The sequence below is a fragment of the Bactrocera dorsalis genome, chromosome 5 (genome assembly GCF_023373825.1).
Source record: "Bactrocera dorsalis isolate Fly_Bdor chromosome 5, ASM2337382v1, whole genome shotgun sequence".
NCBI classification, from domain to species: domain Eukaryota; kingdom Metazoa; phylum Arthropoda; class Insecta; order Diptera; family Tephritidae; genus Bactrocera; species Bactrocera dorsalis.
In genome coordinates, this window is record NC_064307.1 from 49,653,568 (window position 1) to 49,667,586 (window position 14,019).

The window sequence follows — 14,019 nt, forward strand, 5'->3', positions numbered from 1 at the left end:
TGGCTCCATAAGAAGGTTAAGTTCGAAGATGGGCAAAATCGGCCCACTGCCACGCCCACAAAATGGCGGAAACCGAAATCCTATAAAGTGTCATAACTAAGCCATAAATAAAGATATTAAAGTGAAATTTGGCACAAAGGATCGCATTAAGGAGGAGCATATTTGGATGTAATTTTTTTGGAAAAGTGGGCGTGGCCCCGCCCCCTACTAAGTTTTTTGTACATATCTCGGAAACTACTATAGCTATGTCAACCAAACTCTATAGAGTCGTTTCCTTCAGGCATTTCCATATACAGTTCGAAAATGGAAGAAATCGGAAAATAACCACGCCCACCTCCCATACAAAGGTTATGTTGAAAATCACTAAAAGTGCGTTAACCGACTAACAAAAAACGTCAGAAACACTAAATTTTACGGAAGAAATGGCAGAAGGAAGCTGCACCCAGGCTTTTAATAAAAATTGAAAATGGGCGTGGCGTCGCCCACTTATGGACCAAAAACCATATCTCAGGAACTACTCGGCCGATTTCAATGAAATTCGGCATGTACGATGGGTGAAATCGGTTCACAACCACGCCTTCTTCCAATATAACGCTATTTTGAATTCCATCTGATGCCTTCTCTGTATAATACAATATATACATTAGGAACCAAAATAAAAAAAATATGTAAATGACGGATAATGAAATCTCGATTATCACTTTATCATGCGAGAGTATAAAATGTTCGGTGACATCCGAACTTAGCCCTTCCTTACTTGTTATCATTATTTTTCAGCCCACTAGAGAAAACATCGGCGTATCTTTCCAGAAGACTTTGCAACCTACTTCGTTCTGCGTTATGGCTGAATTTGAAATTAGTTCGAAAAAATTTCTCTCAGTGAACGTACGTATTCCTCCGAAAATTCCTCTCGTAAGCAACATTTTACGGCTTTGGCGCCGATGCGCTTGACTATTGACCTGCTAATTGGCTGCCGGTGTCTTGAAACATTCGTCAAGATTCGCTGTCTCAAGTCGTCGTAACGCTCCTGTCGTCTTTTCGCAATTTCTTCCGTTTGGTTGAACTTTGTTACACGTTGTGCTATAGCAGCACCTACTCCCGTATCAGCTTTAGTCCATTCTGATAACGACGGTATATAAACTGAAAAACAAATTTAAGTGAGGTTCATCGTGGATTATCAATTACAGGACAGGTTCCTCTGAATAGACTAAAATACCGTTGTACAACGATGTCGTTTCTGTGGCAATGGATATTTGTTGGAGAAATGACCAGATACGTTGCAATTGTACCATTTTAATTGTGCTTTAAATTCGTAGTTTGGCTTCATTGATTCAGCATATTTATACTCTTGCAACCAGTTCCTCCAGAGTACCATAGTTTTGTTCACCTAACGGTGGTACGTATCATCTCAAACTAATCGAGATAGTTATAGAGTTATTTATATATAAATGACCAGGATGATGAGAAAAGTTGAACCCCGGTTGACTGTCTCTCTGACCGTCCGTCCATCCGTCCGTGCTAACTGTACCTTGAGTAAAAATTGAGGTATCTCAATGAAGCTTGTAATGTGGTTTCCTTAGTACCAAAAAAATTACGAGTTCATATAAGGACGTAATCGGACCACTGCCGCGCCCACAAACCGCCATTAACCGAAAACATATGAAGTGCCATAACTGAACACTAAATTAAGGTATAAAGTTGTAATTTGGTACAGAGGATCGCAGTAGCAAGGGGCATCTGTGTGTTAAAATTTTGGAAAAATGTTTAATGTACATATTTGCTAAGTTCAAATCTTATAAGAACTTCTACCGATAGCGTAAAAATGGATGAAATAACCCCCATATAACTGTACTGTTAAGAACTAACGCGATAAATCAATAACTAAATACGCCAGAGACTTTAAATTTTACCACCGGGATAGTATGAGAGACCTTTATGGGTGTGAAAATTTGACGATGGGCGTGGCATTGCCCACTTATGGATGAAATCACATATCTCGGGATCCATCTCACTGTCTTCGACAAAATTTAGTACTCTTACATTCTTATATCATATTCTTGTGATAAATGTGTGCTAAATATAACTGAAATTAATCAATAATTCCTTTCTTATAATGTACCTAATAAAAAGATTTTCGAACTTCCGGATCACTTTATACCGCATATTTCGGCCAAGATGTGACTTATCCCAATGAAAATAAGGGAGCGTGTTTTATTCATGACTTGTTTTGTGCCTAAAATAGCCTCCATATAACTATTATCAGAATTTTCGAATATCCGGTTTACTTTGCTCCATACGATTGGTGGGTATGTGTGAGTTACCTTAATGACTGGGAACAGTTTTAAGTATGCAACATGATAATAATTAATAAATAAAATAAATACTCCCATATACTACTATGTTCGTTTTTCTAACAAATCTTATGCCGATATTGTCGGTCAGTGTCTGAGTTATATAAAGTACTTGTATATATCAAATTGCTTGGTTTCCGATCCTCTGGTTGACATTTGACATGTTAAGGTATTTCCCTGGCTTTGATTCCTACAAGTTGCAAGAGTATAAAATATTCGGTTGCTCCCAAACTTAGCCCCTGTTGCAATACGTTTCGTTCGCCACCCTGTATAAAGATTTTAGAACATTATAATTCATTCTCGATTCATTAAGTATAATCTAACGCGGCGAGAGGTTCATTTTTCTGTGCTTACGCTCCGAGGTCCTAGCATTGACTTGAGCCACTATCTTATTGCAGCGAACATACGCACCCGCCTCTGTGCAGCAAAAAAACGCATGTCAACAAACACAAGGACGGTTCGACGTCGAGAAGCTGCAATCACAACAGATAGCCGAACGGAGACTAAACAGATTGCCTACCTCGCAACGTTACAATCGATCATAACACGTGCGGGATGGTATACATACCGAGAGTTGTAGAGGGAAACGAGACGCATTTGCAGACAAAACAATAGAGAGACCGAAATGCGTGAATAGGAAGAGCTTGACAAGCTGGCCGACAGGGGCAATTCTCGAAAATTGTACAAAAATATGCGGCGACTAACAGAACGTTCCAAGACAGGAGCATACTTTGTAGAACCCTTAGAGGTGATCTGGTGCCCGGAGCATACTAAAATTATGGAGAGAACACTTCTCCAGCCAATTCCTCAATCGATGACGATGGAGCAGACGTTCCATTGCCCGATCATGAAGAAATTCGAAAGCAATTACCCGTCTGAAGAACAACATAGCTGCGGGGTCCGATGGATTGCCGGCCGAGTTGTTCAAACACGGCGTCGAAGAACATGCATCAGCTTCTTTGTAAAATATGGTCGGACGAAAGCATGCTCAACGATTAGAATTCAAGCGTGCTCTGACCAATCCACAAAAAGGGAGACTCCACAATCTACACCAACTACCAACTTCCTCAACATCTCGTATAAGGTTCTGTCGAGCGCGAGTGTTGAGGCATGGATACCAACATCTGATGAGTCGACGTTACGAATTTTCGAGAGAAAGGTCTTCGACAGATTTATGGCCATTTGTGCGTTGGACAAAGCGAATTTCGCATTCAATGGAGCGGTAAGCTGTATGAAATATATGACGACATTAACATAGTTCAGCGAATTAAGAGGCAGTAGCCACGTTGGCTAGGTCATGTCGTCCGAATGGATGAAAATACTCCAGCTCTGAAAGTATTCGACGCAATACCCGCCAGGGGAAGCAGAGAAAGTATTCCAACTCCGTTGGAAAAACCATTTGGAGATTCGCTTGGAATTTCCAATTGGCGCCACGTAGCGAAAAGAAGAAACGACAGGCTGCTGTTAACTCGGTCCCTCACTCAACCATTAATTATTTTTGTAATAGATGTTTGCGAACAACTTGTTGATAAGTTCGTCTTTCAATGAAACGAAGCTACAAAAGCTACAGAAATTATTAGGAAATGAAATCAATCCACTCGATATAAACCACGATTTCCGCCATCAATTGTCATCACTAATGTGTCACAAACTTTCTTTTTTTGGGATTCAAGAAGGGGTACATTCATTTGAACTGCTAAATCAAATACTTGGTGGTAATATTCAATTGTAGTTCCAGTCCTCGATTTAATGTTTCATTAATTTCAGGATTTGGGGCTGGCATTCCTAACCCAACTAATAAACTACCACACATATCTTCGATCAAGAGTAAAGCCTGATTATGTATCTCTTTATTCATCTCAAGATCGTCATTTCTTGAATTTGATGTAAAATATCTTCCGACGTATTATCCTTGTATTTGTGCTACTGACTAGATGGACTCGAAGGAAAGCATGTGGAAATGATTATGACAAATAATGTTCTTATTTGACTTGGAGATGCAGAAATAAGGGCTTCAACGAATAAGGGCTATCCCATGGGTTTAGTCTTTTAGTGAAATGAGTTCTTCACATGCAGCACGATGTGTTGGGAATATTATACCATTAACTTTATGTATCACGCTGCTTCGAATGTCAAATATATCCGTTAGCCCTTCCCCAAATGCACCGCCAAATGCACAAGTGTAGAATGATGATCATTTGTAGTCACTTCATTATATTATAGTTGACATAACGACCAACTTGATAGCACACAATTTGATCGTTGGTGGCGAATATGGAACAATCCAACTGTTGTCGACAACGAAATCCATTCAGTTTACATTTGTTGTGGTCGGCCTAGTTTTTGCCATTCGTTTGAATACATCCAGCATAGGGTATCTCCAAAGACACGTTGATTTAAAATGACGTTCATTTTTTGCCTAAATGCACGTGCTGATGTCGTCTCTGTTGATGTGTGTCCAATTAAACAATTTCTGTACATTTTTGATTACTAGTAAAAGTAATAAAGAGGTTTGGATATTTTTGCATATGACGTGAACTACCTGTATGTCGCCGGTAGAATGGTTAATCGACCAACATTAGCTGTATTTCCTTCGTACGAATTATATCACATAGATGGATATACTCTTCAGCACGCAATATGGCTTGGTTCAACTTAATAAAATTTAAACGCTGAAACAATCGACGAAACCGCAACAAATAATTATCAGCATTTGAAGGATCATCAAACGTTATGCGTAATAATTCGTTGAGCTAACTTTTTTGGTAGTTTCTTTACCTTCATTTAAAAAAGAAGAACAAGATTTTTTTATTACTATTTTTTATTTTATAAACATTTTTAAAACTTTAACAATGTTTGATAGCACTACAACTAGTTGAAACTAACTAACTAACGAGCAGTTTGATTTGAATAACTTAAAAACAAATTACATAGAAATTAATAGTAATATTCATACATATGAATGTATGTATATGGTACATAATGAATTCCTTTATATTTTAGCTTCCAACTAAACTATGTGGTTTTTTTCGACATAATTGACAAGAGCGGCATGTGTCTAAAAGGAGATGTCTCGCCTCCTCGTTCACATGCGCATTAAGCCTTTTGTAGTGGGCATCTGCCTGACTCCTTATTTCTTCGGCATCTGTATTCATCCCTAGGTCTCGATTAATATCAGCATTTCTGCAGTACCGGCTTGATTATTTGTTTATAAAGAAGTAATTTGTTGTGTATGGATAGGTATGACCTTCGCCCAATTAGCCATTTCATTTTCGACAATTTCAGATTAAGTTCTATCCTTTTTATTTTAATATGCTCTTTCGAACGTAATCTAGCATCGAGCGTGATGCCAAGATATTTAGCTCTCATTTATTCTGTGAATTTGTTCTATTGTTGAATACTTGTTTCTAAAACCGAACTGATGCGATGGGATTAACTGCTTTTCGTCGATTACAGATTTTAATCTTAGATAAACAAATTTTTCAAAAAGTTTTGAGATTTGTGGAAGTAGTGAAATTGGCCTATATAACGAGACTACGAGGATCCTTGCCTGGCTTGGGAACCATAACAACTTCGGCAACTTTCCAAAGGCTTGGAAATGTGTCAGACGGATTCTTCTTCTTTACTGGTATAGACACCCCTTACGCGATTATAGCCGAGTCAACAACAGCGCGCCAGTCGTTTATTCTATTCGCTACGTGGTGTCAATTGGAGATTCCAAGCGAAGCCAGGTCCTTCTCCACCTGGTTTTTCCAACAGAGTGTAGGTCATCCTCTTCCTCTGCTCCTCCAGGGGATACTGGAGTGTTTTCGTCCATTCGGACAACATGATCTAGCCAGCCTAGCCGCTGTCTTTTGATTCGCTGAACTATGTCAATGTCGTCGTATATCTCGTACAGCTCATCGTTCCATCGAATGCGATATTCGCCGTGGCCAACGCGCAAAGGACCATAAATCTTTTGCAGAACTTTTCTCTCGAAAACTCGCAACTTCGACTCATCGGTTGTTGTCATCGTCCAAGCCTCTGCACCATATAGCAGGACGGGAATTATGAGCGACTTATAGAGTTTGGCTTTTGTTCGTCGAGAGAGGACTTTACTTTTCAATTGCCTACTCAGTCCGAAGTAGCACCTGTTGGCAAGAGTAATCCTGCGTTAGATTTCCAGGCTGACATTGTTGGTGGTGTTAATGCCTTGTTTGAAACCTCATTTGGTATCGAACGGCTCGAAGAGGTCTTTCCCAATCCTGACGAAGCTTTTGGTATTGCTCAACGTCAGTTTACAAACCCGTATTAGTTTTGCGGGGATAGCAAATTCAGACATAGCGTCGTAAAGTCAGCTCCTTTTCGTGCTGTCAAAAGCAGCTTTAAAATCGACGAAGAGGTGGTGTGTGTCGATCCTCTTCACGGGTCTTTTCCAACATTTGGCGCATGGTGAATATCTGGTCGGTTGTTGATTTCCCAGGTCTAAAGCCACACTGATAAGGTCCAATCAGTTTGCTGACGGTGGGCTTTAATCTTTCACACAATACGCTCGACAGAACCTTTTATGCGATATTGAGGAGGCGAATTCGACGGTAGTTGGCGCAGATTGTGGGGTCTCCTTTTTTATGGATTGGGCATAGCACACTTAAATTCCAATCGTTGGGCATACTTTCGTCCGACCATATTTTGCAAAGAAGCTGATGCATGCACCTTATCAGCTCTTCGCCGCCGTGTTTGAATAGCTCGGCCGGCAATCCATCGGCCCCTGCCGCTTTGTTGTTCTTCAGGCGGGCAATTGCTATTCGGACTACTTCTTGGTCGGGCAATGGAACGTCTGCTGCATCGTCATCGATTGGGGAATCGGGTTCGCCTTCTCCTGGCGTTGTACGTTCACTGCCATTCAGCAGGCTGGTGAAGTTTTCCCTCCATAATTTAAATATGCTCTGGGCATCGGTGACTAAATCACCTTTGGGGTTCTACAAGAGTATGCTCCGGTCTTGAAGCCTTCGCGTTTCGGCCTCTTTCTTCTTCTGTCTGCAAATGCGTCTCGCTTCCCTCTTCAACTCTCGGTATCTATCCCATCCCGCACGTGTTGTGGTCGATCGTAACGTTGCGAGGTAGGCAGCCTGTTTTCTCTCTGCTGCGACACGACACTCCTCGTCGTACCAGCTGTTCTTTTGCACTTTCCGAAAACCAATGGTTTCGGTTGCAGCTGTACGTAAGGAGTTTGAAATGCCGTCCCACAGTTCCCTTATACCGAGTTGTTTACGAGTGCTCTCAGTGAGCAGGAGTGCAAGCCGAGTAGAAAATCGTTCGGCTGTCTGTTGTGATTGCAGCTTCTCGAATTCGAACCTTCCTTGTGTTTGTTGGTGTGCGTTTTTTGCTGCACAGAGGCGGGTGCGAATTTTAGCTGCAACAATATAGTGGTCCGAGTCGATGTTCTATCTAAAACACTGGAGACGTGTCTTCCGCCTATCACAACATGATCGATCTGGTTGGTAGTTTTTCGATCCGGAGACAACCAGGTAGCTTGATGTATCTTCTTATGCTGGAATCTAGTACTACAGATAACCATAACCCATTTGGGGATGTTTCCTGGTGGCTGAACTTACCGACCGTAGTGCCAAAGATACCTTCTTTGCCCACCCTGGCGTTGAAGCCGCCAAGCACGATTTTGACATCGTGGCGGGGGCAACTCTCATAAGTGTGCTCCAAGCACTCATAAAAGGCATATTTGGTCACATCGTCCTTCTCTTCCGTCGGGGCGTGGGCGCAAATCAGCAATACCTGAAGAACATGAAAAAAAATACTTTTTGGAATTTTCCAATTTTCCGAGTTATACGGTTTTTTTTTATTTCTGAACAGCGATCCACAGCGAACAACCTCTGAAAATTTCATCAAGTCAAGTATTCGCTCAAATTTATTTATTTTTGACACAAAGATACACTGTTATGCGTAAAACACACTCTCTCATTTTCATTGAGATAACTCACTTATTTGCTGATATATGCGGTACAAAGTCTCCCGGAAGTTTCAAAATCTTTATATTAGGTGTATGGGGGCTTTCCCCGATTCAATCCATTTTTAACATATAGACATATCATTGTAAGAGAAAGATTATCCCTGATTTTCAATTATATATCTCACACATTGACCAATATTTTAATCAAAAGTCAACTATAGGTACTAAGGTCGAACTAATCGGTATCTAGAGACTTGAACATTTTTGGTTGAATTTGAATAATTTTTGCTCCTAAGATGGCATACACTAAAGGCATTATTCGTGCAAAGTTTCATCGCGTTATATTAATGGCATCTTGATTTGTGTACTGAAAAGTGAAACAATCCAGTGGAATTTGAAATTGTGTTATATAGGAAGTAGACGTGATTGTACTCCGATTTCGCCCATTTTCGCTCTGTGAAATAATAATATTGTTACAAAAGTAGTATTAAGTTGTATTTGTATTACTATATGCATCCCTGATTATGAACAATAGCTGTAGGTATATGGAATAACATTTGTCTTGTTGTAGACATCTGGCGCCACGGCTGTCTGCTTGTCGAAACATTAGACATCTGGCGCCGCACTGTCTGCTTGTCTAGTTAAACATTTGCTGAGTCTGGCGCCGCGACTGTCTGCTTGCGTCTGGCGCCGTATAGCCGTATGTTCTGGTAATTTCCAGACGCGATATTCTAGAAGGACACGTCGGCATCAGCGAGAAGTGCGTGGCTATATAAGCCGTGGCAGCGCCAACGTAATCAATCAGTGCTAAGAGTAAACTGTTATAGTGTAGACGAGTTGTGAAATAAAGAGTTGTTGAATTAAATTAAACAGTGTTGATTTTATTTGTCAATCCAGAGATACGAACCTAACAAAGTAAACTAGCAAGAGTAAAATCGTAACAATTGGTGTCAGAAGTGGGATTGTCAAATAATCCAAATTCAAGATGGTTAAATTCGGAGAATTGAGAATTCAGCAATTAAAAAAGGAACTGGAGGAGCGTAATTTGCCGATAAGCGGGCAAAAGGCGGATCTGCAGGCACGATTACGTGAAGCAATGGAAGCGGATGGAATTAATGTCGACGAATTCGAATTTGATGGGCCAGAAACTTCTACAAAGGTAGAAGAAAAAGTAGAAGAACAACGAACATCATCAAGTGTGGACATGAACATGCTGTTAGTGGCTATTAAGCAAATGGCAGAGAATGCAGTGCAAACAGAAAATCGTCTGGCACAGCAAATAGCACAAAATACATCACAAATAGCAGACAATGCAGTGCAAACCGAAAATCGTCTGGCACAGCAAATAGCTGAAAATACATCACAGTTAGAGTCTCGCCTTACACAACAACATCGTTTGGTACAACAGATTACGGAAAATACTACACAACTACAAAAACAAGTGCAAGAGAAATTTTCAAAATTTGAAGACGAATTAAGCACAATAAAAAATGACGAAGAAAATTTAAAAGCAGAAGTTCTTCAATTAAGTAATCGTGTGCGAGAACTGCAACTGCATGGCCCTGCACCATCAACAAATAATCAAAGATTGAAGGCACCCACATTCGATGGAAGTATTCCATTTCAAATTTTCAAACTTCAGTTTGAAAAGACAGCAACGGCCAATAACTGGAATGCAGCGGACAAAGTGGCGTCCTTGTTTGTATCATTGAAAGGACCGGCAGCAGAAATCCTTCAGACTATTCCAGACTGTGAACGGGACAACTATGAGGCATTGATGAGTGCGATAGAAAGACGATATGGTAGTGAGCACCGGAAACAAATATACCAGATCGAACTGCAAAATAGGGGTCAGAAGATGAACGAGTCATTGCAAGAGTTCGCAACTGAAATAGAACGACTGGCTCATTTGGCAAATGCAGATGCACCTGTGGATTACATTGAGAGGGTAAAAATTCAATGTTTCATAAATGGAATTCGTGATGTGGACACCAAACGCGCCACATATGCAATGCCAAAAAGAACGTTGCTGAAACGGTTTCGCACGCCCTCACACAGGAAACAGCTTCCCTACTAAGTAAACCAGCACCCAAAGTACAAAGGGTTGAAATGGAACAACCGGCGCTGATGGAGGAAATATTGAAGACTCTGAAGACAATTGCTGCACCGCGAGTAAATACAACAGGCAGATGTTTCAACTGTGGAAAAGCGGGTCACTTTGCCCGAAATTGCAATATAAAAGTAAACCCATCAAAACGGAAACAACCAACAGATAACGAGGACGGAGCATCCACATCTCACAAGTCGTTAAACTAAAACGGAACAGTTCAAAGGGGCGTGAGCTGGTTCCCACAACTATTTGCCCCACCATCTCGATATCACAAATAGGTCGCCATGACAACAATCTTACTATCAACGGTATCGTAAATGGACGACTGTCAACGCTTACTTTGGATACTGGTGCCACACATTCAATTATCCGACCGGATGTGGTAAGAGGAACAGTTGAACCATTAGTCGGTTGCAAGCTTCGAACGGCCACCGGAGAGGAAGCAGCTGTCGCGGGAAAACTGTTTTGCGAAGTAATGATTGGTACCCTGGAAGTTAATCACACCTTCATCGTAGCAGAAATCACGGATGAAATTATAATGGGAGTAGATTTCATGATTGATCACGGGGTTACTTTGGATTTAAACAAGCAAATGCTGTTTTGCCAGAACATGGAGATGCCTATAAACACCGGATATGTGACCAACGTTGAAAGTAAGAGGGTGATTGTTGATGATAATCAGAGTATTCCACCAAAATCTGAGGCGATTGTATGGGCTAAAGTGAATGGAGGAGGTGGGACTGAAGAGTTGTGGATTGTGGAACCAACAAAAATAGATACACCCATATTGGTAGGAAGAACGCTTGTGAAAACTAGAGAAGACGCCACCATTCCGGTCAGAGTAGTGAATGAATTCAACACGCCTATAAGTCTGAAGAAAGGAGCAGTAATTGGACAGTGCCAGAATATAAGTGCAATAGCACGATGCGAACGGTCACAACAGAAGCCTACTATTGAGCCACAGCAGATAAGTCCTACACTCCTAAATAATTTGCTGAACGAACTGCATATAAAAAAAAAAAAAAAAAAAAAAAAAAAAAAAGGTGGTAGCCCCCGTTTCTGCGTAGATTATAGGAAGTTGAATGATGTCACAAAGAAAGACAGTTATCCTCTACCGAGAATCGACGATACCTTAGACACCTTGTCTGGAGCGAAATGGTTTTCTACATTAGATCTACAAAGTGGATATTGGCAAGTCGAGATTGATGAACGTGACCGTGAAAAGACCGCTTTCAGTATGGGCGACGGGTTGTGGGAATTCTCTGTGATGCCATTTGGGTTATGTAATGCGCCTGCAACGTTCGAGCGACTGATGGAACATGTGTTAAAAGGACTCAACTGGAAGACATGTTCGGTGTATCTTGATGACATTATCATCATGGGAAAAAGTTTTGATGATCATCTGAAAAATCTAGAGGAAGTCTTTCAGCGAATAGCATCAGCCGGATTACGCTTGAATCCCAAAAAGTGTTCATTATGGAAGAAGCAGGTCACATATCTCGGACATAAAGTGTCAACTGAGGGGATTCACACCGAGGAGGGAAAAATAAAAGCAGTTAAAGATTGGCCTCAACCCACCAACATACACGAACTCCGCAGCTTCCTCGGCTTATGCACGTATTACCGCCGTTTTGTACCTGGATTTGCGAACGTGGCTAGAAGTTTACATGATTTAACAAAGAAGAATCGCCCGTTTGTATGGCAGTTGGAACAAGAAAAAGCGTTTGAGCAGCTGAAAGAACTACTTTGTACGGCGCCGATGTTGGCTTATCCAATACCTGGAAAGAAATTCATCCTGGATACAGATGCGAGCGCTTATGGAATTGGAGGTGTCCTGTCTCAGCTCATCGACGGGCAAGAAAGAGTAATTGGGTATTACAGCAGAGTGCTCGGGAAACCAGAGAAAAACTACTGTGTGACGCGAAAAGAACTACTAGCTGTGGTGGAATGTGTAAAACATTTCCACAAGTATTTGTATGGACAACGATTCTTGCTGAGGACTGATCATGCAGCATTAAAATGGTTATTACAGTTTAAGAATCCGGAAGGCCAAATTGCACGATGGATCGAAAGATTACAGAATTACGACTTCGAAACGGAACATCGAAAGGGGATTCACCACAAAAATGCGGATGCATTATCACGTCGCCCTTGTCCACTGGAATGTAAACATTGCTCTAAATCAGAAGGAAAAGAAGGTATAATCGACGTGCGATTACTGAATATAGAACCTGAAGATGATTGGACTCCTCACCGCATCAGAATCAATCAGCTGGAGGACCCTGATCTTGCGAAGCTGGTAATGGCCAAAGAAAATGGGGTACGACCACCAAAGGAACAAATAAGTAGCGAGAGTCCAACTGCAAAAGCATATTGGGCCCAATGGAACAGCATAAACCTCGTTAATGGATACCTTCATCGTACCTGGGAAAGCGAAGATGGCAAACATTCTCGTCTGCTGATCATAGTACCGAAGTCCATGATCCCGAAAGTATTGAAAGAATATCACAATGGACCTAGTGGAGGGCACCTTGGAATTACAAAAACTATAGAGAAGATTAAACAACGGTTCTACTGGATCGGCTGTCGAGATTCCATAGCAGAATGGATAAGTAATTGCGTAGAGTGCATGGCAGCTAAAGGTCCTAAAGCCAAAAGTCGCGGTAGGCTACAACAGTACAACGTGGGATCACCATTTGAACGAGTCGCAATGGATGTTGCAGGTCCGTTCCCAACCAGTACGGCCGGAAACAAATATCTACTGGTTGTCATGGACTATTTCAGTAAATGGCCAGAAGTATATGCCTTACCAAACCAGGAAGCGAAGACAGTAGCCGAAGCGTTTGTAGAAAATTGGATAACAAGGTTCGGAGTGCCCGTCGAATTACACTCAGATCAAGGCAGAAATTTCGAATCTTCCATTTTCCAAGAAGTCTGTACATTATTGGGCATCCACAAGACACGGACAACAGCGTTACACCCACAATCAGATGGGATGGTAGAGAGATTCAACCAAACGCTCGAAGAACATCTGCGGAAAATCGTTGATAAAGACCAACGGAATTGGGACAAGTGCATCCAGATGTTCCTGCTGGCGTATCGTTCAGCGAAGCACGAGACAACTGGTTACACGCCAGTAATGATTATTTTTGGATCTGATCTGCGACTCCCTGCTGATCTTAAGTTTGGTACGAATCCTACAGCTGTAAGAAATGATGGAGATTATTGTTCTGCCTTAAAGGAAGAAATGAATGAATTGCATCTAATGGTAAGACAGCATACGCATCTGATGAGCAATAAGATGAAGGACCGGTTCGATCAAGCGGCAAATTCAAAAGGTTTTGAAGAAGGTGATCTGGTCCTGTTGTACAATCCACTTCGAAAGAAAGGCTTGTCCCCGAAACTGCAGACAGCCTGGGAAGGACCCTATATGGTGATGAAACGACTTAATGACGTGGTATACCGCATACAAAGAAATGGAAAAGCACGATGTAAAATGAAAGTAGTACATTTGGAGAGGCTCGCCCCATTTGGTTCAAGAGGATTTGTGCCTAATCGGGACGATTAGGCTTTAGTGGAGGGCAGTGTTACAAAAGTAGTATTAAGTTGTATTT